The sequence below is a fragment of the Buteo buteo genome, chromosome 1 (genome assembly GCF_964188355.1).
Source record: "Buteo buteo chromosome 1, bButBut1.hap1.1, whole genome shotgun sequence".
NCBI classification, from domain to species: Eukaryota; Metazoa; Chordata; class Aves; order Accipitriformes; family Accipitridae; genus Buteo; species Buteo buteo.
In genome coordinates this window covers 3,392,607-3,404,954 of record NC_134171.1, presented here as the reverse complement: position 1 = coordinate 3,404,954, position 12,348 = coordinate 3,392,607, and the positions used below count along the sequence as shown (strand labels likewise).

The following is a 12,348-nucleotide window of genomic DNA, read 5'->3' as shown; positions in this document are numbered from 1 at the left end:
GGGGAAAGAACTGAATATGTATGCAGTGCTTAAATCTGTTCTTGCTAATAAAAGCCACTTGAATTAGTTTCTGAGCGCAAGTTTGGTCCATCCTATTCTGGAGCTATATTCATGGCTTGCTTTTTTGGGGTTGTCTCCTCCTTCCCTCCTGTACCCCAGTTGCCAAACCCTCCTGTCTCCACCATGCCCTGGCATACAGCCTCACGGTATCTTGAACTCCAGGACTGCAGATGTGCCAGCTGGAGACATTGAGCTTGTACAGGTATAAATTTTGGAAGCAACAAACCCCAATGATTTCAGAAACTTTCTACTTCAGAAAAACCTGCTTGTTTCTGCTGCATTTTCTCATTGCTCAGAGCCCAGCGGTGTTGAACAGAAGCTTGGCTTATTTCAGTCTTTGTGTAGCATTTGGCTTTTTGCAGGATAGCTCCCAAGCTTTGCTGCAGTTCTCCTCACAGTCGTCCTTGCATGCTCGCTCCTCTGATCGGCCCAGGCTGGAGCAGTCCAATGTGCGTGTGGTTGTGGTGCTGTGGAAGCAGACCCCCGTGCAGGTGGTGGCAGGAGTTCCACCTCATCCTCTGCCCTGCCCGCAGCAAGCAGGCAAGGGCTACTGAGACCAGCGGTGCTGGGTCATGCCAAAATTTCGCTGCAGATCCATCCTGCAGTACAGGAGTGAGACACTGAGAAACCGTTTTCATCCGTTTTTGTCTCCCTGCTGTGAGTGGTTCTTGGATCCTGCCCCTCCGTCTCCACGGCCAAGAGCTGAAAGATGATCTTGGAATAAGGTGCTTGCAGGCAGAAAGTCTGGCAGGACCTGCGCTGCCCTTTTTTTCCCCCCTTCCTTCTTTGCTTTTACAAACCTGTTCCATAAATTGTCTCCATTGACAAAATCGCACTTATGTCAAGCACTTGCCCACTTAATTCTTCCACTTGTAGTTGGTTTTTTTTTCCTCTGGGCAGGGTTGTTTCTTAGCAGCTTCAAGCACTTACTTGTTAAGTCTTTCCTGGCTTCAGAGTTGAAACTCTTTAATATTCCTGTCTTCTGTGAGCTCTCTTCCATGAAATTCCCTTTACTCGCCATCCTACTCCCACTTATCCATGCCTCCCTTGCTCACAGGTTTTGTGCCCGGGGAGGGACTGGGGTATTCCTGTTGTATCATGCCAGGCTGCCTGCTGTCCACAGGGAAAAGGAGAGGGATGTAAAATAAAAGGAGTTGGTGCTTCCATGCTTGTTGAGAAGTGCTGGGTTTTGAAATATTCTAAGCCTGAAGTCTCTTGCTTGGAGAATAGATATGATGTATCTAACGATGCTGACTGTTTCCCACTCGAGTTGCCCACTGCCTGATCCAAAATGGATTTATTCCCTCTGAAGTGAGGCTCGTTCAGCTCACTTTAAGTAATGGGCAGCTGAAAATGCAACACTTTTCCTTTTCCTAGCAGAAAACATCTTGCAGAGGATTCATTATTAATAATAAACTGCTAAACCTTGTCATCTTTGATAGCCAGGCATGTGCTGTTAGCTGAACTCAGTGGTTTAGTCCTGGCCTATAACCTCCCTTTAACCTTGGTGCCAGCTGTGCCTATTTCACCGTTAATATTTGCACTTAGTATTCCCACTTACTGCTTAATAACTGGGGGCCAAGCCCTGTCTTGTCAAAATTAGATATTCTCTGGGGCTCAGGCACAGCAGTGTTGGCTCATTAGTTAGTACTTGGTTGAGCAAGGAGGGCTATCACCCCAGTGTTGAAAGGGAATTAAGGTGTGAAGAGCTGATGTAAGACGTAGGTGTTGTTTTGGTGAGTTTATTTTTCTGTTCCTTCCTTTCTGCACGTGTTGGACCACATCTGACAATCGGGTAAGGCAGCTCAGCTTGCTTACCTTGGCATAAAACCACTCTCCCCGGCACAGCACCCTGTCCCGGTTGACATTCTGGCAGGTTAGCAGGGCGAGTTGGCCCGCTGTGGTTGACACAGAGCCTGGCACAGGCGGCTGTGGGAATGCCTGGGGTGGAGAGGTGGAGGAGAAGGGAGGTCTCGCCCAGTGGCAGTAGCCTGTATGATCATCTGGCTCGGGGGACCCCAAGTAACCCACCGCAGAACTTCTCCCATCTCTAGCCAGTGCCCTGACTGCCTGAATCTCGCCTCTTGGTAGGCTGAAGTGAAAATGTGGAAAACAGATGTGACCTGACGATACTATCTTGTTTAACTATCTATATCCAGATGTTTCCAGCTTGTAGTGCTAATTTCCACTTACAGTTATCCAAGAGCTAGATCCAAGATGCTCACATCCTTCATGTCTGGGAAGAGGAGTCAAACTAAGCTTAATGTTAGCCCTGTGATGCGTTACTTTGCTTGATACTACATCTCTTGCATCCAGGTATGGCAAGACTGACCATATCCAAACTGTCACATGCATCTAAAAATCTCCTTGTATTGAAGATTTTTCTTCATTAACTGGATGAAAGGATTGAAAAGCAAGAGGAATGAGACTATTTTGAGAGTAGTCTCTGTTCCAGGGTAGGTACTTTGCAAGGGCTTTTCATCATGTCCTTTTTTTGAAGACTGTATGAATGGCTTTCTCTAAGGGATGCTTTTCCCTTGAGACTGCACATGCTTTTCTTAACTTTCATTGGCACGTGACCACTGAGCACTGAAGGACTTGTCTGAATTTTTCTAACTCCATTTGAAAGGCAAGCTGTTCTTTCAGCCTCTTGCAGAATCTGTATGACAGGAGATGCTGTAATCAGGCTGCAGTGGTAATTGCATTTGTAATGTGAAAGACAGAACAGAGTCTAAAATTCTCATCCTTGACTGGCTCTGTGGGGACTCAAGGTAGTTTAAAAAAAACCACACAAAACCAACAAACCCAACCATTGCTTTTGACATTTGAAATTGGTCTGGGCAAAACATTAGGAAACAACATACTCTAGGGGACAAGATGATCTAATACAGCTGACTTTAAAGAAACACACTCCCGTGGAAACTTGTTTCTGTGCCTATTCCAAAGCACTGGCTGCTGCCCCGATCTCCCCTGCCCCCCTGTACTGTCTCAGCATAGTCAGCAAGTTCCAGTTAAACTTCTCTTCTGCCTTTTATTTTGTGCATGTACCTGAGTTAGCTCCATTCCTAAGTAACCAGTTCCTTCTCAGAAGAAAGGCTTCCAGGATGCTGCTGGAAACTTATTGTCTGTTTCTGGAGGAAAACTACTTGCTTTTAAGTATTTTGCCTGAGATCCTAACTATTACAGTGCAGCTGAGGCTTCCTGCGTTGGTTGACCTTGGGATGAAGTTCCAGCCACCCACGTGCACCCTCTGCATTTAGCTTTAAGAGAGAAGTCTGGAGAACCAATCTGTGCCATAGGATTTCGCCATCACCGCTTTGTTGTTCCCTTGACATTGCAGTTGCGATGTATGACGATCCTTGGTGTAGCAACCGTGATTTAAAAACAGAAGCTCTCTGCTGTTTAATGCTGTTGAATTTTGAGGGGTGTGGAGATGGGAGCTGGGCCAGAGCGAGCTGCAGCAGTTGGATGCCCTCAGTGCCGTGGGAAGTCACGGCTGGAGCTCAGCGACTTGGGCTAGGGATGCTTCTGTGATAGGAGATCCTTCCCGGTCCTTCCTCTAGCCAGCCCTGACTGCAGATCAGACCTTTATGAAAAATAGCTCTTCAGTACGAAGACAGGGAAAGGGGCTTGGCATCCCAGATGGATATGAGTTTGTTTGCATCTGAGTTACTCAAGGCTTTCCTTTAATAAAGGTTTGGCATTCCCCGTTTGGCTGGCTTGAACGCTAGGCTGATTACTTTCTCATATGTAATCGTAGGTGTGGTGTGGACTTTCCCAATAGGACATTGCTTATTCAGTCCCATTCCTCTTCCCTCGTGCTGCATAAAGAATATAATAGACTTATCTTTTCAGGGTCTGATTCTTGCTTGTTTGCTCAGGAGCAGGTGCCAACAGCCACTCTGGGCATGCATGAAGTGATACAGGAGATGCTTGTCTGGAATTGACTGTAGCCTCCTCTCTGCCTCTGAAGGATTTAACCTCCTTGAAGGGTTTCCATTTTCATGAAATCCACCTGTAGCCGTGAAACCTGAAAAAAATGAACTACTAGCTCCAGCAGACTGACTCGTATTGGTGTTTGGGTTTTTAACTGGGGTGAATGAGTCAGCCTGTCCTCAATTGAGCGTTAGTGCAGTGAAAGCACCAGGACTATCGGCACCGCTTGACCACTGGTTTCCTGTTGTTCTGGAGGCCTGTGCATGGCTGTAGGAACAGCTCTTGCCTCTGTTCTGCTGCCTGTTACGAAGTGGGTATTTCCAGTGTGCTAAACAGCGGAGAAAGAGGAAAAAGTGATCTGTGAGGTTGCCTCGGTTTGAAAGGGGCAAGTTTTCTGCTCCTTATGGTCCCTGCTGGCTGTCCTCAGCTGCTAAGTCTCAAAATTTCTCACAGGTTTCATACCTTAGGAGAAATCTTAAAAAGCAGAAATGGGATAGAACCATCTTCCCCCTCCTCCTCTTTCCCTGGGGAAGCAGGAATAGTACTTTGTGTTTGTAAAGACTTACCACTTTTTTTGAATTCATACACGTTTTTTGTGGCACTCTGGCTGAAATCCCAACGTTATGCTGTCTGCATCTCCTACTGACCTCTCCTCCGTTTTGTTTTAAGTTGCGGAGTTAGTTTTGTCAGGGTGCCACAGACACTTGATGTGCTTCTCCATCTCCCACGTCCTGTCCTTGGCTCTGCTGCTGACCTCCTGCGGAGCGATGGAGATGCTCCCCTTGCTTTTGTTTCTTGCTTTTTCCTTTTGTTGAAGCTTTTAGGGCCAGGGCGCATATTTGCGAGAGTGTCTGGATGTTTCCTGTTGTTGGGACTCTACAGTATGTGTCTTCTCTGCTGATTGTTTCCAAAAGGAGGACCAGAAACATGCAGAGAACAAGACCTTGTCTGAACCTGAACTTCTAGTATTGTAACTCTAACTGATGACTTTAGGGAGCCATACCTAGTCACTCCACAAATAAATCTTTATAAATCAGCATTTACACTATAGAACTTCACGCAAGTTGATTGCAAAGTCACGTAAAGTGCAAGAGAATAAAAAGTGTTAGCTGTTATGAGGTTAAGGCTTTAAAGGTAGGTAAGTGTAAGTACCTATCTGGAGGCCATGGAGGACTGGTGACTACAAAGTTACAGCAAACTCATACCAAACTCTAACGTTTAGTCCTTGGGATATAGCCTTGGTGTCTCAGGACCATGTTTTGCATACTGGGCACTCATAGTTTTTATTGTTCATCCCTTTTTCCTAAGAGAAGAATGTGTGATAACACCATAGAAGAGCATATGTGCCCGGGTGCTGAAGGCATGTCTTTGGCTTGTCAGCATGCAGGAATATCTGGATGAAAACTGGCACTTGTGGAGATGGGAACCATCCCGACTGAAGTCAAAGCAGATGGGATGCGCAGACTGAACCAGCCTGTCTAGTTTATGCTTTATTAATTAGACATGTTATCAGAGTCATCTGTATTTTCTTGCCTTTTCTCTTTCCAAACCAGTTCTTCTGCTTCTTTGCCCACAGAGGTACTCATGAGGAGCGTGGTTTGAATCTTTAAGACTTGCATGGCAATGCTTGTTTGTCGTGGTCTATACTAACACTGGAAAAACTTTGGGGTGAGAACTCAGTGCGGCTTTGTGAGCTGTGGGTATCATAATTTTTGGAGTTGAGGGTACTGTCTTGGAGAACATCCTCCCCCACACTTCCACCCCATGTGTTAAGCTATTTGCCTTGGGATGCTTTAAAACTTGCATGGATCGAAAAGGTGACTGAATAAACTCATGAAAGGAAAGTGCGAAGACACCTGGGCAGAAGCAGTCCGTGCTGGAGACTGGCAACTGTTCTGGGGAGAAAATGGTACGTGCTGGTGCAGGTCTGACCTTGCTTCCTGGACCTGCTACTGGTTGCTCTTGGAGGTATTGAATTAAACAGATCGTAGATGTGGTCTGTTGTGCTCATTTGGACAGTCTCAGGCTGTAACTATGGGCACTGATCTTTAAGATTTTACTGAAGGAGGGAAAAACCTTTTAGAGGTTAAAGCGCTCAGGTGGGACTTGGGAACAGACATTTCCCCAGATATCCCTGTGGACCTCTATCCCCCAGCAGGTTAATATCTGCATCCTCAACGGCAGTGCCCTTATCTGTACGCAAGGGTGAAGTGCATTATAAAACCCTTCAAGTGTGGTGTGCCCATGTCTGATGTGGGTGACAGCGAAACCCCGTAAAGCCAACCTGTGCCTGCCTGAGTATCTGCCTTTCAGAAACATGGGTCTGTTTTACAGCTGCCATTTGGCAAGGTAAAGGGGAGGTCTATGGGTTTGCTTTATGTCTAACGCTCTTCTAGGGAAAATACTCATTCACTGAATGAGCTGCAGGATCAGCCCTGCACAAATGGGGCGGGGGGGAATGGCTGTTAACGATCGGTTTGTCAGCTGGCTTGGATATTGCACAGATCCCTTCCCTTCCAGCAGGACAAGATGATGACCAGGCTCTTCCCTTGCACATACACGCAGCATATGTTATCCTTGAAGTCCTTTTCCCAGGCGTGGCATGCCTTTGTGCATGCACAGCGTCTACCGTGTTAATAGGATGCTGGTGTCTTATATCAGCAAGTTAATTGGGTCCCTCGGTGCAGTGATATTTCCTGCTGCTGCATCCTCTTTCTAAAGCTATGCGTCTACCTCGGGTACTTCACTGCTGATGAAGATATGTGATGCTGAGCTATCTGCTGTGCCTGAAGCCAGTGGAGGTTAAATCACAGATAAACCTTTGGGATTGCTTTCAGGCTTGGGGGGATGCATATGCCGAGAGGGCTACTGGAGTCATTCTAATTGCGGTGTGTTTATCATGCTTACTGTAAACACAACAGGAGATTGCTGCTGCTCCGGAGCCTGAAAGCCATGCATCACCTTGCAACGGCGTATCGATCCTAGAGAGCTATGGGGCACAGGTATGTGCTGGTAGAGATCTCAGCCAGTTTGTTTCCAGCTGAGGATGAAATCTCTCTGGGTCCTGTGCTTCCTCCTCAACTTGTGTCAAACTTTAATGATTTTGTAACACAATTTTGTAGGCTGATTCCTCCTCCTGAAAGCAAGCAGCCCTGTTGCTAGGGGAGGGGGAGAAAAACCCTCAGGAATACTAATCTTCAGCGGTCCAACACTGTAGATAACATTGAGTCACTGCTGAAAGCCTCAAAGCAAAACAGATGTTCAGTTTCTAATGACTAAGTATTAAAGGTACCAGATGAGCAAAGTTTTAACTAAAGTATTTAATTTGTGCTTGGCAACTGAGACGAAGCACGAGCAAACAAGGTGCAATGCAAAATGGGCCTCTCTTCTGTCGTAGAATCGCCTGCATGTTTTCATTAAAACTTTTTTTCCATTTTTTTCCTTTTTTTTAAATACGACTTTCCGGCTTGGCTCATTCTCACTGTAATTGTAACCTTTAGTTCTGGGTGGGAAGGCAATTATTTTGCAAGGCATGAGACCAGTGGTAGGGTGAGTGGGCTTTTGTTGCTGCCTCTGTCATCTCACTGTGTGACAAGTCACTTTTCTAGGAGTGACTTGCGTCTGTGAAGTTGGGGATAATTATACTTGCTCTCAAAAACGAGGAAACTGGACTTAATGGTGCATCTGCTTAGCCTTACTTTTGAACTCATGAATGAGTAGAAAACTTTGAATCTGAATGTGACTGCCGTATAGCTGTTAGCCTTTGAGTAAGAGACAATTTTTGAAGACTTGTTCTTAAAAAAAAAAAAATAATAAAAATCATAACTGTGATCCCAGGAACCTGGGCTCTTTGGGCAGCCAACACTTGGAAGCTCCTTGAGATGCTTCTGGTCTAGGTGTTAAGTTCCCATTCCTTTGATCGTTGGTGAGAAACCTGCAGCACTGTCTGGCTGTTTGATGCACAAGTGCTGCGTCCCTCTTTCCCACTCAAACCTGAGCACCCGTGCAGAGGAGCACATGATTTATTGCTGCAACATAAAAGGGAAAGAACTGTGTCCTGGTCCCTCTTCTCAGCAGTGTGTGCAGTGTGAGTGCATGTGATTTCTCAAGTCCAATGAATGTCTAACGTAAAACACATAAGAAGTCCTGAGAAAGAGGACCGTGGCCAGAACTTCCCTCCTAGGTAAGTCCACTAATCACTATGCTGTATACTTTCTGGTGTAGTGACTTGCATATTTGGCTGCTTAACCATCGTAGCATCATCAGGGAAGGACAGAAAAGACCGTGGGCTGACTAGGCTGCTCTCCCTGCTATGTGGGAAGTGGATTTGAAATGCTGAGCCCAAGTGGGAGCTGAAGCCAGGGCTCCACCTTGCTGGTCTTCCAGGATTTAGCTTTTCTTATTGGCAAATCCTAGGTGGTTTCTATTAAGAAAAAGGCTTTTTGGATCTCTTCTGAAGGTGCCTCTCTTTGTAGGCTTTCTCAGGAGCCTGTATGCTGAGCACTTAATCTTCTATCCCACTTAAGGTAAGAGAGACAGGCACCAAACCTTCTTGGTGCCTGATTTCACTTAATTCTTGCATTTAATTGTTCTTGATTGGGCTTCTAAGAGAATCTCTGCCAAAATCAAGAAGCTAAAAATTAAAATAATGGTGCTGGTGGAATCAATCAAAGAGGCCATTGGGTTCCTGGTCTGTGTGCAGTGGAGGAAAGGAGCAGACTGAGTTTGATCTGATCTCCTGGGACATGCTGGGCTCCAAGAGTTAATTCTGCCTCCAGCTTCTCTGTCCATGAGTAATCCATTTGTGTTGGAAGTAAATGGCAATTTCTTGCAGTGAGGATAGGCTTCGCTACTGGAGAAAATGATATATATTTATCATCAATATAGCTGATGCTCTCTGTGCCTTTTTTACTTGTTGTTCATCTAAACTCAACTCTTTGGTGATGAGCTTGCCTGTATGGTATCAGATTTTGTAGTGACCTACAAGTATTTTTCTTTCTTGTGTGTGCTGTTTCCCTGCGATTTCTATCACTGCAATAATCAAGCAGTATCCCTCAAGAACACTGAGTAGATAAATGTGAGATTCTCCAGCTTTTTTGAGCCCAAACTGTAAGTACAGGTAGGAGATGGAGCAGCTCATCCTGGAAGCCATTTCCAGGCACTTGATGGATAGGAAAATAATCAGGAATAGTCAGCATGGGTTCACCAAGGGGAAGTACTGCTTGACCAACTTGAGAAACTTCTGTGATGAAGTGACTGGCCTGGTAGATGAGGGGAGAGCAGTGGATATTGTCTACCTGGACTTCAGTAGGGCCTTACACTCTGTCTCCCATAAGATCCTTGTAGAGAAGCTGTTCATATGTGGACTGGATGAGCAGACAGTGAGGTGGGTTGAAAAGTGGCTGAATGATTGGGCCCACAGCGTGGTGACCAGTGGCACGAGATCTACTGGGAGGCCAGTAACTAGCAATGTATCCCAGGGGTAAATACTGGCTCCAGTCCTGTTTAACATCTTCGTTAATGATCTGGATGATGGGACAGAGTGCACCCTCAGCAAATTTGCTGATGACACCAAACTGGTGTCCGACTTAGAAGAGTGGCTGATACTCCAGAGAGTCATGCTGCCATCCAGAGGGACCTCACCAGGCTGGAGAAATGGGCCACCAGGAACCTCATGAAGTTCAACAGGGAGAAGTGCAAAGTCCTGCCCCTGGGGAGGAACAAGCCCAGGCACCAGTGTGTGCTGGGGGCCACCCAGCCGGAAAACAGCTTGGCAGGAAGGGCCCTGGGGGTCTTGGTGGACACCAAACTGAACGTGAGCCAGAAACGTGCCCTTGCCGCAAAGGCGGCCAGTGGTGTCCTGGGCTGCGTTAGACAAAATATTGCCAGCAGGTCGAGGGAGGTGATCCTGGTGCTCTACGCAGCACTGGTGAGGCCACACCTGGAGCACTGTGTGCAACGCTGGGCTCCCCAGTACAAGAGAGATGTGGGCATACTGGAGAGAGTCCAGCGAAGGGACTGGAGCATCTCTGCTGGGAGGAAAGGCTGAGAGAGCTGGGACTGTTCAGCCTGGAGAAGAGAAGGCTCAGGGGGGTCTCATCAATGTCTATAAATACCTGAAGGGAAGATGCAAAGAGGACGGAGCCATGCTCTTCCCAGTGGTGCCCAGTGACAGGACAAGGGGCAGTGGGCACACACTGAAACACAGGAGGGTCCCTCTGAACCTCAGGAAACAGATTTTGAGTGTGAGGGTGACCGAGCACTGGCACAGGTTGTCCAGGCAGGTTGTGGAGTCTCCATCCTTGGAGATATTAAAAACCTGTTTGGCCATGGTCCTGGGCAACCAGCTCCAGGTGGCCCTGCTGGAGTAGAGAGGTTGGACCAGATGACTTCCAGAGGTCCCTTCCACCCTCAGTCACTCTAGGATTCTGAGACAGGGAGGTTGAGGTCCTCAGGAGATACAGGGGTGGGCTGAGCCCTCTGTAGGGGTATGGCTGTGTATATAAATGCAGCTAGATTTTGAATCATATAGCACTATATGACCACATCTTGTTTGTTGTATGCAGTGCTATATAAATGTAAAATGGCTTAATAACTCTTCTCTTGCTGTTTTGGATTAATTTGTATCTTTATGCTGTGTGTTTTCTTTCACTTGCTTCCTCCTTTCACCTTCCCAGATGTCTCCTCAGAGCAAACTTCCGTGACTCTTATTGTTCTGCTTGTTTTCATTCTCCTTCTTGGGTAAATGTATTATTTTTTTCGAAGAGTGGTTTCCTAGAACTCTGCAAAATGCTCTTCCCCTGCTGCATTTTGAAGTATTAGTTGCAAAAGAAAGGGGAGGGAGTCCTAATTCAGGTGCATTTCTTCCTTTATCTATTTTTCTTTTTAAAAGTGACTAAAGCCACAAATAAATAATGCTAATTTTTGCTACCATCTGTGACTGCAGGACCAAGCTGTTTCAGAGTGGCATTTTTAGTGCTTGCTTTATCTGTTAAGGGTGGAAGAAAAAAGCTCTTTGCATTAGCAGCAATAACCTATCTCCCACAAATTGTAGTCTGTGCTCCCATCTACCACTAAAACCCAAAGTAAACAAAGATTCGTGCAAAGACAGGAAGCATTTTGGGTGTAATTGCCGGTAGATCTTTGCTTTCATGATTTTTGGTTTCACCCAAAAAGGCAGCTGAGCAGTGCTGCGGTTCACTTGGGTGGATTTATTATGAGCTCTTGCTGTGCTCTAATTTGACATTTTTGGCAGCTCTGCGAGTTTTAAAACATCCTCTGCAAGAGTCTGCTGGCCATGCTAAATAAAAACGTCCCATGGAGGGGAGGGAAGGGGCCGGTGCACAGCAGCATGGGTGAGCTACGCCCTGACGACAGCCCTGCTTCCAGGCTCCTTTATTTTGGCCTCGAGCCTCCATTTTCATAATCCTGCCGTGATCCCTCACCTTCTGCATGGATTGGAGTTGGAGGACCCTCCAGTTTGACCAGATCAAACTGAGCAGCCGGTCTCTCCCATCATGTGAGCCAAGAGCTGGTGGCACTGGTGAAGTCAGTTGGCCTTGGCTATATCAGAAGCCCTGCTGGTATCAGGACCTGGGTTTAGGGCTACTTTGGAGGCTGAAAAAAATCAAACCTTGAATATAGTCCAGAAGACTATGGAACAGGTATGGTTCCTGGAGCCCATGTGTTGAATAGGTAGATGGTGCCACAGGGCAACCCTGTGTCGTGGGCGAGGTCTCACCTGTGAAGTCCTTGTGGCTTTTTCTGGTGTGTTTATCTCTTGTTCATGTGAGTTTACCAAACTGTAATTGGACTGTGATTTTAACATCAGGTCTTTAGGGAAGCTTGTTACAGTCATGTGTAATGTAATAAAAATGTAACTGCTTAGCTTTAATGTGTCAAAATGACTCATTTAAAATATCATATTGGAGATATGAGGGTCTAGAAGATAAGTAAGACTTGCATGGGGAGGGAATATTGAGTAATGGGTCCACGGCTATAATTGGGGGGGAAAATACATCTTCCATTTCAGATCTGAGGAAGTGGTTTATGTGCCTGAAAAATTGTTTTTCTGCCCTGTGTGCTGAATCGCTTGGTCTGGCAGAAGCCAGCACTTGCCTGGGTAGATGCAGGTAAAGAATTCAGCTACTTGGCAATCCTGTACATTGTGCAAGTTGTGCAATATATAAACTGCTTGAGTATTGATCCTGTTGCCATAATTTTTTTAATAAAGCTTCTTTCTAAGAAGTTTCAGCATTTCTGGTCTCACAGTCTCCTACAGCGCTTCATGAGGCGTGCAGGTATTTTTTCCTCTGTACCCCAGTCTGTAAGTAAATGATAATTCTCTCAACT

General features: G+C 46.2%; 1 protein-coding gene across 7 annotated transcripts in view; it reads left to right on the top strand.

Moving 5' to 3' along the window:
• The window catches only part of PTPRA (protein tyrosine phosphatase receptor type A), a 129,505-nt gene that overhangs the window by 12,579 nt on the left and 104,578 nt on the right, over positions 1-12,348 (top strand). For 2 of the 7 annotated variants that reach the window (XM_075046012.1, XM_075046276.1), the window contains exon 1: positions 8,501-8,522. The exons of 2 other annotated variants lie outside the window; for them this stretch is intronic. The gene's annotated coding sequence lies outside the window, so the exon portion shown is untranslated. Of the gene's footprint in view, positions 1-8,500; positions 8,523-12,348 lie in introns of those variants that run through there. 3 more of the 7 variants (XM_075046349.1, XM_075046196.1, XM_075045919.1) reach the window with 2 other exon arrangements.